This window comes from Pseudophryne corroboree, chromosome 2 (assembly GCF_028390025.1).
Source record: "Pseudophryne corroboree isolate aPseCor3 chromosome 2, aPseCor3.hap2, whole genome shotgun sequence".
NCBI classification, from domain to species: Eukaryota; Metazoa; Chordata; class Amphibia; order Anura; family Myobatrachidae; genus Pseudophryne; species Pseudophryne corroboree.
Window position 1 is genome coordinate 461,472,530 of NC_086445.1, and position 15,186 is coordinate 461,487,715.

General features: G+C 44.7%; 1 long non-coding RNA gene across 2 annotated transcripts in view; it reads right to left on the bottom strand.

Moving 5' to 3' along the window:
- LOC135028246 (uncharacterized) overlaps positions 1-15,186 on the bottom strand; it is an 89,462-nt gene that overhangs the window by 17,167 nt on the left and 57,109 nt on the right. Inside the window, exon 3 of one of the 2 annotated variants that reach the window (XR_010224600.1) lies at positions 10,643-11,049. This is a non-coding gene — a long non-coding RNA (uncharacterized LOC135028246). Of the gene's footprint in view, positions 1-10,638; positions 11,050-15,186 lie in introns of both variants that reach the window. The other variant, XR_010224606.1, reaches the window with a different exon arrangement.

Here is a 15,186-nt window from a genome sequence, read left to right on the forward strand (position 1 = left end):
TGTTGTTACGATTTAGACGGAACATCTGTATGACCTTATCATCGGACAATGCGTTCAAGTTTAAACGCCCCCTAAAAAAACGAGGCCTGCGCAGCCTCCGTGGAACCTGTACAACCTGCTGACCATGTTCAGTTTCTTGGCCCTGGGTACTTACAGGCTGATGTCTGAGTCTGAGGAATCCCACAGCACACAAAAGATCACTGGCCCACAGTCCTGCTGCCATTTCTGAGTGTAGGTGTATTGAAATGGGCCTAACATCCTTTTATAGGCATCCTAATTCAGGTGTGATTGATTTTTGAGTTGCAACACATGTAAACACGATTGAAAAAAGCAGGTCTATTTTTTTGCCGCTTTTTTTACCGATTCGCAAAAAAATACGACCGCAATTGAGCACTCAGAAATTAACACCCAAATACGAATGAATAGTGAATTCCCGTATTGTATGAAATAACAGCCGCGTTTGACCGATGGTCTATTCATTCGTATTTCGGAACTTTGCAAATCAAACCATTACGAATAGTCCAAACACTGCCGAGATTGGTGCTTAGTGAATTCCCGGATTGGGACTTAGAAAAAAAACACAAAACGGACAAACTCGAATTCTTAGTAAATATTGGCCCAGGTGTCAAGCCGTGTGTTCCCTTTGTCAATCCGTAATAAGTAGGAGAAAGGATGTTAACTACCTAGGAACATCCTCCCTTATACGTCACCTGCAGCGCATTCATCAGAAGTCATTGTCAAGTTCAGAAACTTTGGGTAAGAGTGTAAGCAGTCCACTGACACCTAAATCCCTTCTTCCTCTTGTACTTAAGCTCCTGCAAGCCACACCACCATCTTTTCAACGTCAATTTCCTCCTCAGTCAGGAACATCAGTAGTCATGCAGGCCTAGTCCCTGGCATGACTGACGAGTCCTCTCCTAACCGGGATTCCTCCGGAGGATCCTTGAGTGGTACACCTAATGCTGCTGCTGCTGCCACTGTTGCTGTTGGGAGTCGATCATCATCCCAGAGGGAAAGTCGGAAGACCACTTGTACTACTTCAACTAAGCAATTGACTGTCCAACAGTCCTTTGCGAGGAAGATGAAATATGACAGCAGTCATCCTGTTGCAAAGGGGATAACTGAGGCCTTGACAGCTATGTTGGTGTTAGAGTGCGTCCGATATCCGCCATTAGTGCAGTGGGATTTAGACAAATGATGGAGGTAGTGTGTCACCGATAGCAAATCCCATCTAGATTCCACTTCACTAGGAAAGCGATTCCTGGACTGTACAGGGACATTAAGAAAAGTGTCCTCAGTGTCCTGAAAAATGCGGCTGTACCCAATGTCCACTTAACAACGGACATGTGGACAAGTTCAGCAGGGCAAACTAAGGACTAGATGACTGTGACAGCCTCATTGGGTAGATGTATTGTCTCCCACAGCAACAACAGCAGCGGCAACAGTAGCAGCATCTCACAAATGCCAGCTCGTTCCTAGGCAGGCTACGCTGTATATCACCAGTATCCGTATGAGGCACACTGTTGACAACCTCTTACGGAAACTGAGGGACATCATCGCACAATGACTTACCCCACTTAAACTCTCCTGGGGATTTGTGATATCGGACAATGCCACCAATATTGTGCGTGCATTACATCTGGGCAAACTCCAGCACGTCCCATGTTTTGCTCATACAATGAATTTGGTGGTGCATAATTTTTTGAAAAATGACAGGGGCATGCATGCTGTCGGAATTACGGGCCACTTTCGGCATTCATCCACCGCGTGCCGAAGACTGGAGCACCAGAAAACACCCCTGAACCTGCCCTGCCATCACCTGAAGCAAGAGGTGGTAACGAGGTGGAATTCAACACTCTATATGCTTCAGAGGATGGAGGAGCAGCAAAAAGCCATTCAAGCCTATATGTCCACCTACGATATAGGCAAAGGAGGGGGAATGCACCTGACTCAAGCGCAGTGGAGAATGATTTCCGTCTCCAACCCTTCGAACTTGCCACAGGTGAAGTCAGTTCAGACACTGTCAGCTTGAATCAAGTCATTCCCCTCATCAGGCTTTTGCAGAAGCAGCTGGAGAAATTGAAGGAGAAGCTAAGACGGAGCGATTCCGCAAAGTATGTGGGACTTGTGGATGAAGTCCTTCATTTGCTTTGCCAGGATTCAAGGCTGGTCAATCTGTTGAAATCAGAGCACTACATTTTGGGCACCGTGCTCGATCCTAGGTTTAAAGCCTACGTTGTATCTCTATTTCCGGCAGACACAAGTCTGCAGAGGTTCAAAGACCTGCTGGTGAGACAATTATCAACTGAAGCTGAACGTGACCCGTCAACAGCTCCTCCTTCATTTTCTCCCGCAACTGGGGCTGCGAGGAAAAGGATAAAATTTCTGAGCCCAAACGCTGGCGGTGATGCAGGGCAATCAGAAGCAAGTGCTGACATCTGGTCTAGACTGAAGGAGCTGCCAACTATTACTGACATGTCTACTGTCCCTGCATATGATGCTTTCACCATTGAAAGAATGGTGGAGGATTATGTGGGTGACAGCATCCAAGTAGGCATGTCAGACAATCCTTATGTATACTGGCAGGAAAAAGAGGCAATTTGGAGGCCCTTGCACAAACTGGCTTTATTTTACCTAAGTTTTTTTGTTGGGGCCCAAACAAACCAGTCATTTCAGCCACAGTCATGTGGCAGACCCTGTCACCGAAATGATTGGTTTGTTAAAGTGGGCAAGTCCTGTTTATACAACATAAGGGTGGGTGAGTGGGAGGGCCCAAGGACAATTCCATCTTGCACATCTTTTTTTCTTTGCATTATGTGCTGTTTGGGGCTTAGTTTTTAAAAGTGCCATCCTGTCTGCCACTGCAGTGCCACTCCTAGATGGGCCAGGTGTTTGTGCAGCCCACTTGGGTCGCTTAGCAAAGTCATCCAGCTACCTCATTGCACCTCTTTTTCTTCTTTGTATTATGTGCTCTTTGAGGCCTATTTTTTAAATCTGTCATCCTGTCTGACACTGCAAAGTCGCTTAGCAAAGTCATCCAGCTAACTAGGTGGAACCTTTTGGCCTAAAAATAATATTGTGAGGTGTGAGGTGTTCAGAATAGGCTGGAAATTAATGTTATTGAGGTTAATAATTAGAGATGAGCGGGTTCGGTTCCTCGGGATCCAACCCCCCCGAGCTTCACCCATTTTACACGGTTCCGAGGCAGACTCGAATCTTCCCGCCTTGCTCGGTTAACCCGAGCGCGCCCGAACGTCATCATCCCGCTGTCGTATTCTCGCGAGATTTGTATTCTATATAAGGAGCCGCGCGTCGCCATTTTCACTCGTGCATTGGAGATGATAGGGAGAGGACGTGCAGCATTCTCTCAGTTGTGTTCAGTGTGCTGCCAATATCTGTGCTCAGTGTGCTGCAAATATCTGTGCTCAGTGTGCTTGCAAATATCTGTGCTCAGTGTGCTGAAAATATCTACGTTCTCTGCCTGAAAAACGCTCCATATCTGTGCTCAGTGTGCTTTATTGTGGGGACTGGGGACCACCAGTATTAAATAGTAGGAGGACAGTGCAGAGTTTTGCTGACCAGTGACCACCAGTATTATACGTTCTCTGCCTGAAAAACGCTTCATATCTGTGCTGCATTGCAGTATATAGTAGGAGGACAGTGCAGAATTTTGCTGACCAGTGACCACCAGTATTATATCAGTACGGTACAGTAGTCCACTGCTCTACCTACCTCTGTGTCATCAAGTATACTATCCATCCATACCTGTGGTGCATTTTAGTTGTTGTGCGCAGTATATATAGTAGGAGGACGTGCAGAATTTTGCTGACCACCAGTATATAATATATAGCAGTACGGTACAGTAGGCCACTGCTCTACCTACCTCTGTGTCATCAAGTATACTATCCATCCATACCTGTGGTGCATTTTAGTTGTGCGCAGTATATATAGTAGGAGTACAGTGCATAATTTTGCTGATCACCAGTATATAATATATAGCAGTACGGTACAGTAGTCCACTGCTCTACCTACCTGTGTCGTCAAGTATACTATCCATCCATACCTGTGGGGCATTTTAGTTGTGTGCAGTATATATAGTAGGAGGACAGTGCAGAATTTTGCTGACCACCAGTATATAATATATAGCAGTACGGTACAGTAGGCCACTGCTCCACCTACCTCTGTGTCGTCAAGTATACTATCCATCCATACCTGTGGTGCATTTTAGTTGTGCGCAGTATATATAGTAGGAGGACAGTGCATAATTTTGCTGACCACCAGTATATATTATATAGCAGTACGGTACAGTAGGCCACTGCTCTACCTACCTCTGTGTCGTCAAGTATACTATCCATCCATACCTGTGGTGCATTTTAGTTGTGCGCAGTATATATAGTAGGAGTACAGTGCATAATTTTGCTGACCACCAGTATATAATATATAGCAGTACGGTACAGTAGGTCACTGCTCTACCTACCTCTGTGTCATCAAGTATACTATCCATCCATACCTGTGGTGCATTTTAGTTGTGCACAGTATATATAGTAGGAGGACAGTGCATAATTTTGCTGACGACCAGTATATAATATATAGCAGTACGGTAAAGTATGCCACTGCTCTACCTACCTCTGTGTCGTCAAGTATACTATCATCCATACCTGTGGTGCATTTAGTTGTGCACAGTATATATAGTAGGAGGACAGTGCATCATTTTGCTGACCACCAGTATATAATATATAGCAGTACGGTACAGTAGGCCACTGCTCTACCTACCTCTGTGTCGTCAAGTATACTATCCATCCATACCTGTGGTGCATTTTAGTTGTGCGCAGTATATATAGTAGGAAGACAGTGCATAATTTTGCTGACCACCAGTATATAATATATAGCAGTACGGCACAGTAGGCCACTGCTCTACCTACCTCTGTGTCATCAAGTATACTATCCATCCATACCTGTGGTGCATTTTAGTTGTGCGCAGTATACATAGTAGGAGTACAGTGCATAATTTTGCTGATCTCCAGTATATAATATATAGCAGTACGGTACAGTAGTCCACTGCTCTACCTACCTGTGTCGTCAAGTATACTATCCATCCATACCTGTGGTGCATTTTAGTTGTGCGCAGTATATATAGTAGGAGGACAGTGCAGAATTTTGCTGACCACCAGTATATAATATATAGCAGTACGGTACAGTAGGCCACTGCTCTACCTACCTCTGTGTCGTCAAGTATACTATCCATCCATACCTGTGGTGCATTTTAGTTGTGCGCAGTATATATAGTAGGAGTACAGTGCATAATTTTGCTGACCACCAGTATATAATATATAGCAGTATGGTACAGTAGGTCACTGCTCTACCTACCTCTGTGTCGTCAAGTATACTATCCATCCATACCTGTGGTGCATTTTAGTTGTGCGCAGTATATATAGTAGGAGTACAGTGCATAATTTTGCTGATCACCAGTATATAATATATAGCAGTACGGTACAGTAGTCCACTGCTCTACCTAACTGTGTCGTCAAGTATACTATCCATCCACACCTGTGGTACATTTTAGTTGTGCGCAGTATATATAGTAGGAGGACAGTGCATCATTTTTCTGACCACCAGTATATAATATATAGCAGTACGGTACAGTAGTCCACTGCTCTACCTACCTCTGTGTCGTCAAGTATACTTTCATCCATACCTGTGGTGCATTTTAGTTGTGCACAGTATATATAGTAGGAGGACAGTGCATAATTTTGCTGACCACCAGTATATAATATATAGCAGTACGGTACAGTAGGCCACTGCTCTACCTACCTCTGTGTCATTAAGTATACTATCCATCCATACCTGTGGTGCAATTTAGTTGTGCGCAGTATATATAGTAGGACGACAGTGCATAATTTTGCTGACCACCAGTATATAATATATAGCAGTACGGTACAGTAGGCCACTGCTCTACCTACCTCTGTGTCGTTAAGTATACTATCCATCCATACCTGTGGTGTATTTTAGTTGTGCGCAGTATATATAGTAGGAGGACAGTGCATAATTTTGCTGACCACCAGTATATAATATATAGCAGTACGGTACAGTAGGCCATTGCTATAGATATATTACTGGCATATAATTCCACACATTAAAAAATGGAGAACAAAAATGTGGAGGGTAAAATAGGGAAAGATCAAGATCCACTTCCACCTCGTGCTGAAGCTGCTGCCACTAGTCATGGCCGAGACGATGAAATGCTATCAACGTCGTCTGCCAAGGCCGATGCCCAATGTCATAGTAGAGAGCATGTAAAATCCAAAATACAAAAGTTCAGTAAAATGACCCAAAAATCAAAATTGAAAGCGTCTGATGAGAAGCGTAAACTTGCCAATATGCCATTTACGACACGGAGTAGCAAGGAACGGCTGAGGCCCTGGCCTATGTTCATGGCTAGTGGTTCAGATTCACATGAGGATGGAAGCACTCATCGTCTCGCTAGAAAACTGCATTGCCACTCCTAGATGGGCCAGGTGTTTGTGTCGGCCACTTGGGTCGCTTTGCTTAGTCACACAGCTACCTCATTGCACCTCTTTTTTTCTTTGCATCATGTGCTGTTTGGGAACTATTTTTAAAATCTGCCATCCTGTCTGACACTGCAGTGCCACTCCTAGATGGGCCAGGTGTTTGTGTCGGCCACTTGGGTCGCTTAGCTTAGTCACACAGCGACCTTGGTCCACCTCTTTTTTTCTTTGCATCATGTGCTGTTTGGGGACTATTTTTTAAATCTGCCATCCTGTCTGACACTGCAGTGCCACTCCTAGATGGGCCAGGTGTTTGTGTCGGCCACTTGGGTCGCTTAGCTTAGTCACACAGCGACCTTGGTGCACCTCTTTTTTTTCTTTGCATCATGTGCTGTTTGGGGACTATTTTTTAAATCTGCCATCCTGTCTGACTCTGCAGTGCCACTCCTAGATGGGCCAGGTGTTTGTGTCGGCCACTTGGGTCGCTTAGCTTAGTCACACAGCGACCTTGGTGCACCTCTTTTTTTCTTTGCATCATGTGCTGTTTGGGGACTATTTTTTAAATCTGCCATCCTGTCTGACACTGCAGTGCCACTCCTAGATGGGCCAGGTGTTTGTGTCGGCCACTTGGGTCGCTTAGCTTAGTCACACAGCGACCTTGGTGCACCTCTTTTTTTCTTTGCATCATGTGCTGTTTGGGGACTATTTTTTTTAAGTGCCATCCTGTCTGACACTGCAGTGCCACTCCTAGATGGGCCAGGTGTTTGTGTCGGCCACTTGGGTCGCTTAGCTTGGTCACACAGCTACCTCGGTGCAAATTTTAGGACTAAAAATAATATTGTGAGGTGTGAGGCATTCAGAATAGACTGGAAATGAGTGGAAATTATGGTTATTGAGGTTAATAATACTATGGGATCAAAATGACCCCCAAATCCTATGATTTAAGCTGTTTTTGAGGGGGTTTTGTAAAAAAACACCAGAATCCAAAACACACCCGAATCCGACAAAAAATTTTCAGGGAGGTTTTGCCAAAACGCGTCCGAATCCAAAACACGGCCGTGGAACTGAATCCAAAACCAAAACACAAAACACAAAAAATTTCTAGTGCACATCTCTAGTAACTAATAAAGATTGTACAGAAAGAAACAGAAAAAAAGCCAGCTCTCTCTGGACAGGTGAACAAAACCCAAGAAACACAACCAAAAACAATTACTTTTCATCAGTATCAATTAAATTGTCTTACCACACAACATATTAGGACAGAATTGTTACAAACATACATAGGGTGGGATGTACTAATGGCAAAATGTGATCAAAACTCAGAAAACTAGAGTTTTCTGCATTTTCCATAGGTACAAAGCTCTAGAAAGCAAAACTGATAGGCAACAGCATTTATGGATGGTATTATATATAGTAGTCTATGGTCTCCATTTCATATAATTCCCATAGAGGGATTTAATAGGATCTCTCACAGTGTCCCACCATGACTCTCACATTCGTTGGAATCCAGATCCAAAACACGAGCAAGGATCCAGATCCAAAACCAAAACATAAAACACGAAAAGTGCCCGCCGCACATCATTAGTTAAAAGTAGTCCCACAGTAGCAGAAATTTCTGGCAGAGTGCAATTCTTGGGAACTAATATAATATTGGGAAGTGCTTCATCATCTTGTGCATTCCAATGATCAGATTCACATACTGTAGGTGAGACTGTTAACTTTTGGATTATATGAATTGTTTTTGCCTAAAGATTACCTTTCTATGTTTTTGTGTATACTTTAAGCATTGCTAAAACTTAATTTTAAAAGATTGGTCTTTGATTCTTATTCGATCCATTTTGTCTGTATTTTTGGCTAATCCATGGTACATATCTGTACTACAGGGTATAATTTGGGGAATGATACATGAAGCTTAATTATAGTTTTAGGGAGGACTTAAGGTTACTTATTTGGAGTGAGGAGCTCCTGAAAAAGCTTAAGTAAGTCAGACAACTTAATAGTGAGTGGGAGAGATATGGTTGAGTGTAATCATTTCTGTAGACAGACCAGAGGTTATTTTTTATTAACTCTGTGCCACGCCCACGTCACACTCGCTAAAGTGAGGGCTGATCTTAAAAAAAGTGCATTTATACCATTTAAAAATTGGAGTATCTGGAATGCAGGTCCATTACATTTTGGAAAGACAACAGGAAAGATATGATTTGTTTGGGTTTTTATCTTTTTCTTGGGATCAAATAGCAGCCTCTTGCTACCAAAGATCTGATATAGCCACCGGGGCTAGAACAGGGCTCAATGCTGAAAGTGCTGACCCCACCCCTTAAACCTGTGGCCTCGTGATTTCATGCCTAAAGGTCTGAACACGCTAGACAACGTTATTCTATACTAGAGATGTGCGGCGGTGGGCACTTTTCGTATTTTGTGTTTTGGTTCTCGTTCCATGCCCTTGCTTTGGCTTTGGATTGGTTTTGCCATCATCACCCTTTTGGGTTTTGGTTTTGGATGGGGGGAAAATGAGTGACGTCGCACATTTTCTCAACAAGTGTGTATGGGCCTTAAGGGGTGGGGCACTGACCTCCCAGAACGTCCATCTACAGCAGTGCTCCTGGCTACTGTTTATTCCAGGCACCCTGCCAGCCACATGCAGGTGCTGTCATCAGGGCAGTCTCTTTGTATAGGCTTAAGGGCCCCATGATCCTAGAGTCCCACACCGTTTTGGCCAGTAACCCCCTCCACCCCCAGCTTGCAGCCATGGTGGTAATGCCCAACCACACCCCCTCCCCATAACTTGCAGCCGTGACAGGTAAAGGATCCCCACCATACCTTGCAGCCACGCTTAGCTCCACCCCGACAGTTCCCATAGGGCTTTGAGTGGTGGCCTGCCAGGACGACATGCTGTTTCCTCCTGACTCCAAAGAGCCACAACCCACAGGCAAGTGAGCGGGGAGGTGGGCAGCACACAGGAAGGTAGAGGACCACAGCCATGCAACAGTCAGGGTGAGCAGCAGCAGTCATGCATACAGATGGAGGGGGAAGCAACAGAAGCCATGCATACAGCTGGAGTGAGAGCAGCAGCAGCCATGAATACAGTGGTGTGGAGGGATAGCAGCAGCCATGCATACAGCTGGGGATGGGAGGAGCTGCAGCAGCCATGCATACAGTGTGTGGAGGTGGAGCAGCAGCAGCCATGCACATAGTGGGGGGGGGGGTTGCAGCAGCCATGCGTACAGTGGGGGGTAGTAGCAGACATGCATACAGTGGGGGGTTGGGGGAGCAGCAGCAGCCATGCATACAGTAGGGGGTGGGGGGTAGCAGCCATGCATACAGTCAGGTGGATGGGGGCAGAAGCAGTCATGCATACAGTGGGAAGCGCATCAGCAGCCATGCATAATTCTTTTTTGTTGGGGGGTCAGGGCATTGCTTTGCTGTGATTTTTATGATACTGACTTTAAGAAGTAATACAATAAAAATGATTTAACTAATAAAATGAAATTAAAATATTATGATTTCTCCCCTGACAAACAATTTGTCTATAAATGAAATCGCATGAATATGCAAAGGTACATTCTCTTGGAAAAATTTTATACTGTATACTGTATAATGACAGAATGTAAATTTTGTACAAAAAAAGTATGACCATATTGTATTAATGTTAAAACATTCGGATAGTCCAAATTCTGGAAAAAAATTATGTTGATTTGAAAATCACCTAAAAATGCAAAGGTATACTATATATAGCGTTTTTTCTTATTACTTGTGTGAAAAGGATACGTTCAAAGCAGTGCCAAATCAAAGGATGCACAAAGCAGTGGGGGGCTGCCTCATTAAGCTCAGAATGTACTTCTTCAATAACTTCTCTTCTGCTTTTTAGTGGTAATATATCCGAAACTTTTAAATGATATCTTCTTTATTCAACAATATTCTCTACAACCACAATTCTTGGTAAATGACCCAACCTGCAGGGTTATTGCTGGTGACAGTAGTTTTATTGCAGACAGTAACCCTGTACAGTATAGGGCAAAACATAACAAAACTATCACTCCTGTGAGTGTACTAATGAGGTTTGAGCTTAATGAATAGGATGCAACAAATGTTTACTCAGCAGAAGTGATCAAAATCTAAATATATTGCTTACCTACCATCATCAGATTCATTTATACGGTGTTGGACACAGTTGTGGGGAGAGAGAAGGCAGGGCTGGATTAAAGCAGGGGCAACAGGGGTAGTTGTCCGGGGGCCCCAACTATTAGGGGCCACCACAGAGTGCATTGTCAATCAGAAGAGTCTCCCTCCAACGGCTCAGCTGTTTATTAGCAGCGGTCACCGAGGAGCACCTCTGTGTCAGTGTCGTGGGATAGTGTGACAGTGACTGTGAGCCGCCTGATGCTTCTGCGCTGTTCCGTGACAACCAGGTACTCTGTACTGTGCATTGAGTGTGTGTGTGTGGGGGGGAGGGGGGGAAGGTAGGGGATGATTTGTTGCTTCTGCAGTGGTGGGAGCCCCCACACTTTCATTGCCCTGGGCCTCCACCAGACTTATTCCGGCCCTGGAAGAAGGTGAAAAGCAAGATAAATAATGCATTATTAGGGGCACAGGGTGGTGGGGAAATAAATAAATAAACAGACACACACACACACACACACACACACACACACACACACGAGACAGAAATGCGCACACAGAGACAGAGACACTGCAATCTGTATTTCAATGTGGTTGCAGTGTAAAAATATCTCCCCTACTCGCAATGCAGTAATGTAAATTACCGCATGCATTTGCCATTCTAGAGATACCTGGACACAGCTTCCGAGAAAGCCATGTCTTGGCGAATGATTAGAAGCAAAGTGATAGCTTTAGGGTACGGACCCAACGAACCAAGGGGGTCATTCCGAGTTGTTCGCTCGCTAGCAGATTTTAGCAGCATTGCACAAGCTAGGCCGCCGCCCTCTGGGAGTGTATCTTAGCTTAGCAGAATTGCGAACGAAAGATTAGCAGAATTGCGAATAGAAAATTCTTAGCAGTTTCTGAGTAGCTCCAGACTTACTCCTACACTGCGATCAGCTCAGCCCGTTTCGTTCCTGGTTTGACGTCACAAACACGCCCTGCGTTCGGCCAGCCACTCCCCCGTTTCTCCAGACACTCCTGCATTTTATCCTGGCACGCCTGCGTTTTTCCGCACACTCCCTGAAAACGGTCAGTTTCCGCCCAGAAGCACCCACTTCCTGTCAATCACACTCCGATCACTTCAACAATGAAAATTCTTCGTTCGGACGTGAGTAAATCTACTAAGTTTTGTGCTAAAATACTTAGCGCATGCGCACTGCGTACCATGCGCATGCGCATTTTTGCCTTAATCGCTCCGTTGCGAAAATCGGCAACGAGCGAACAACTCGGATTGACCCCCCAAATGCACTTGTGCAGCCTTTGGGATGCGCATGTACGTGGACAGGCCGGCAGAGAGGGATGTGAACAAAACATGATAGAGTACTAGGGGGCTGCTTCTACAAGCAAAAATGAAGGGACTGAAAAAGATATCAAAGATATGTCTAATGCTGCGGCCCTCATTCAGAAGATACAGTACTTAGTCAGGGCTGAGCCAAGCCTAATTTTTTATACAGATATGAGCACTTCTTGGTGGACTTTTGCGTGTACCAAAGTCATATGTCCAAAAAAGAATTGGGGTGTGGTCTCACGGGAAATGTTGTCCCCACAATCCATGCCCCTCTCCATTTTCATTATATTGATGTTGCTACAGTATGTTATCAGCCTATTGATCATAAACATACTGGACATAAAGCCATGGAACGTCCCAGCAGCACTCTCACAGCAGCTGAATAGATTATGTGCACATATACACAGTCTGAGGGAGAGCCTGGGGGGCAGCACAGCATCTTCGGGAGTTCTGGCCTCGCCCCCAGAGCAATGAAATCGGGGTTGTGTCACAAGGCCATGCCCCCGCCTCATAAGGCCTTGCGTCTTTTCAGATCAGGCCTGAATCACCCCCATAGTCCATAGAAAAGGTCAATGGCAGCAGCTCACCCAACAGCTGTTTCAACCAAATACCAGTTGATTGACCTCTGAAGAAATCCAACTGGCAGTGCCAGATTAAGGTCCTCATGGGCCTGGAGTTGAAACCTAAAAAGGGCATATTGTGTGCCGCAGGGGGTGTGACCAGTGCTCTAGGGTGTGGTTCAACCACCCCAACCTCCCTCACCTCTTCAGGTATAAAAGGCCCTGTTAACCTCGCACACATTTTGGTAGGCCAATATTTGTTGCCTATGGGGCGGCCATATTTCACACTGCATTTGTGCATGCACATGTGTTGCTGCCTGTAATACACTACAGTACATTACTTCACCTATTGCTATCACCCACTGAAATACCTCTTGCCCATCAATCAGTGCTGTATCCAGAATTTCTTACCACTATTACAGATACCGGGCTAGATGCGTCATCGCTTGAAGAGTGATAAAATGGAGAGAGAAAAAGTACCAGTAATAGTCAGGATACAGGGGTGTCTCTTCAGTGAGCAGCTGTGCCAATGGTGGTGCCCACGTAGGGTCCTGAGCCCGCCAGCAACTATGTTATGTGTGTGACATCATCCAGTGCAGCAGGGCTCAGGCACACTATGCAGCGCAAGGGGAGGGCTTTTGCAGGGAGGGCTTTTGCAGGGAGGGCTTTTGCGATGCCCTCTGAATCTTTTGTATGCTGCAGGACTGGGATGCGGGAGAAGAAGAGGTTGTCCCAAGTAGAGGGGGTTAGTGGGTTTGAGTGGTGAGAGGAAGAAAAAAAACTTTACTGTCTCCAGCGCATCCCCCGTGTGATCTGGGCAGGGCCGGTGCTAGGGTGTTCGGCGCCCTCCTGCAAACTATCAATTTTGCGCCTTTCTACAAATACAAATGTGACCGATCTCATCCTCAAGGCTGTAACTAGATAGTTTGGTGCTCCCCTCCCCTTCAAGATCCACAACATGGACAGTGTGTTACAAAGGCACGCCGCAAAAATCTAGGGGCATAAAAAAATTACGTAAAGTATAGCGGCGTAAAATAATTACGATGCACAGTAGTCTCCATTATTCAAAATTACGGCACACAGTAGTACCAGTTATATACATTACGCCAGGTAGAGTCCCTTATATACATTACACAAGACAGAGCCCCCTTTTACATATTGCACCAGGATTATCTTAGACCGCAAAGCTATACCACAAGATACACTATTACCGTTGAGCCGATATGGGCGCTAGACTACGTGCACGTGTTACGCACTTTGTACGCTATTTGCGTACAGAGTCCTGCACGTGGTACGCACTTGGCGTACGCACGCTGCGCTGAGTGTACAGAGTACACACAGCGAGCGCACACACAATTGATAACCTTTAAACCTTTATAATGATACAATGTAATGATATGCTTATACTTTAAACCCTTAACAGCAAAGTACTGTAATGATGTAATACCTTTAAACCTTAAGTAGCACTAGCGATACAAAGTACTCACAGTGCGTACACCTTAACAATGCTTATACACCTTAAACAGGTTAATCTACTTTAAAGCCCAGGCAGGAAAGTGAAAACACAACACCGTTTGTAGTTGAAACCACAGGGTTCTAAGGCCTCCGTGGATTGATTCCAAAAAGGTAAAACAATACAAGTTATACACTACAGACTAACAAATAAATCTAAACAGAATAATGGCTACAGAGAATGTACGTACGTGAGAATATTCGCAAGCGCAACCCAAACTCGGTCTTCCGCTCATCATGCAGATAGCGTTTAGAGTCATCTGACCGGTCAGGCAACAATGGTCCTTATATACACAACATGCATACACAATACAATGGTCACTGTAATCTCATTGTTCATTGGACACAGAGATATGTCTCCACATTACAGCAAAGGTCATAGGTGGATTTGAAAAGGTGGACGATGTCATTCTCAACTGCTCTTGTGGGTGGTATCCTTTGGATTCCCGCCGCATATGTAATTTACAGTAAATACAGTTAATGCTCATAATCTACTTTTGTACATAACTATACGCAGGAGCAAGCGATCTTTCTCTAACTAACACCTGAATATTACCCTCAAAATACCCTACAGCTGGATACTAGACATCACCTTCCAACCTTTATCTGACCCTTCCTATCATGCAAAGGCGAATCTCTCTGTCCTGGAACTGTTTAAACTAATAATACTCGCTGTCATGGTCTAGGGGAACTATATCTACAAAATGCACTATTTGGGTTAAATATGCTATGTGCTAATAACACGCTACACACCCACAAACTCCGCCGTAAATACCCATACGGCGGAGCGATCTTACGCAACTTGCGGATATGTGCAAGTACGGCGGACTGAGTGCACGAGCAGCGGGCATGTGCATGGGATTAGTACAAGACATATGCATTATGATATTTTTCGACTTTGACAGTCCACCCTTTGGCAGTCAACAATAATTGCCACTATCTGAACATTTAAACAGAAAAATATACACTACAATATCTATAAATGATTGGGTGGTAGGAGGAGAGGAGTAGGCGGGAAATGCATGACCTAGTGGGATAGTAAAAGCATGTATGTATGAAATTCATGTCTGAGGGGCATGTATCATCGTGCCGTACATGTTCTAGATAAGCTTCGAGGTATTGCGAAGTATACATTAAATCCTTCTTATCCCGTATTAAG